This window comes from Lipotes vexillifer, unplaced genomic scaffold, assembly GCF_000442215.2.
Source record: "Lipotes vexillifer unplaced genomic scaffold, Lipotes_vexillifer_v1.1 scaffold636, whole genome shotgun sequence".
In the NCBI taxonomy this organism is placed as follows: Eukaryota; Metazoa; Chordata; class Mammalia; order Artiodactyla; family Lipotidae; genus Lipotes; species Lipotes vexillifer.
In genome coordinates, this window is record NW_006786547.1 from 1972463 (window position 1) to 1974126 (window position 1664).

General features: G+C 57.8%; 1 protein-coding gene across 1 annotated transcript in view; it reads right to left on the bottom strand.

The window, feature by feature from the left end:
* The window catches only part of PAEP (progestagen associated endometrial protein), a 21759-nt gene that overhangs the window by 2104 nt on the left and 17991 nt on the right, over positions 1–1664 (bottom strand). The window lies entirely within an intron of this gene.

A 1664-nucleotide genomic window follows, 5' to 3' on the forward strand; every position in this document is an offset into this window, starting at 1 on the left:
GGGAGGGAGGGAGACGCAGGAGGGAAGAGATGTGGGAACATATGTATATGTATAACTGATTCACTTTGTTATAAAGCAGAAACTAACACACCATTGTAAAGCAATTATACTCCAATAGAGATGTAAAAAAAAAAAAAGAAAGAAATGGGGTTGTCACGCCGACCTCAGGTGAGACTGGGCACCACCGAGAGGGAGGAGGGGAACGTCCCAAGAACGGTTACACCGCGGGGAGCCCTGAGCCATGGAAACTGGGGCGGCAGGAGTGAGGGTTGCCCCGACAGAGGCCAGCGGGCGGCAGCGGCTGCACCGCAGGGTCAGGCAGCTTCAGGGACAACGCCAGCATCCTGACTCAGTGTGGGCAGGTGGCTCTGGAGCCCCTGGGGCAGGCGCCCTGGCAGTGGTCAGTTCTTGTCTGGCACAGACAAGAGTGAGTGAGTCAGAGTGAGTCCCAGGGTGGCCCAGGCTGCCCAGCGGGAGCGGCCCTGGTGGAAGCCCCCCTGCCCCCCATGGTGCTTTCTCATCTTGGATTTAGTGAGGAATGAGTGAACCAGTGGATGAGGGAAGGAACCCGTCTCATGGAGATGGAGGAACCCATGTGGTGGGCTGGGGGGCCGTGGGGCACCCTGACCGCTGACTGTGGCTCTCAGCTCCGCCTGGACGGGCACGGATGCTTCCTGAGCTCAGCCTGAGGGGCCCGAGCTCCCGCCCGGCAGAGAGAGCTTAGAGAGTCACCTTGGGGAGTGAGGCCAGCCTAGCAGGGGCCTGCCCACGGCCACTGGCCCCACAGCACCGGGCAAGGGGCAGGGAGGGCAGTGAAGCTGCTGTAATAACAGCGTCACTCGTCACCACCAGCCCCTTAGCATCCTCGGGCCCGGTGCCAGCCCCCCGCACACGCCCAGAGTCCCCCAGGGTGGTGGGGCTCCTACCACAGACCCGGCACTTACATTGGACCTTGAACACAGCGGGGGTCTCGGTTTTTTCTGCGCTGATTTTCTCCGTAACACACCCATCTTTCTCCCTGAAAGGCAGGCGCTTCCTGAGCCACATGCACAGACCATGCACAGCTGATCAGGCCAAACCGTGGGCCAGGGTGGAAGCTGGCCCCAGGAGAGGCCCGAGCCAGGGGGGCGGGGCATTGGAGCCCAGCTGGCCACCCAGGCCTTGGCTGTGCTCACAGTAACCTCTAGGGCCACGGGTGACCAGCTTGGATGGGTGACAAGAGGTCAGACGGAGTGAGGGAGAAAAGGGCTGGGAGCGGCCAGGCCCCGCGGTCAGGGGCAATGACCTGCACCTGCAGACAATCCTGGGGTTCGGGTCCCCATCTCTGTACCCCACCCCCGCTCCGAGGGCAGATGGGGCTCTCCCCACTCTGCATTGTCTCTGTGACATCCCGTTCATCTGAGCTATTGAAGTGTTCAGACTAGAAAAGATGCAGAACGTCTCCCCGTTGCTCAAGTACATTCGTAATCCTTAACCTAACACAGAATCAAAATAACTGCCCGAATGTACATATCTTTCCTACGTATTTCCACTTCAGTGGATTTTATCTCCCTTTCCAAGTTAACTAAAATGATGTTTTATGTTCATTTATTTTATTATGTTCCAAAGCATCAAATTAATAAAAGTTAAAAAAAAAAAAAAAAGCCCTGGGGGGGGCTCCGGGG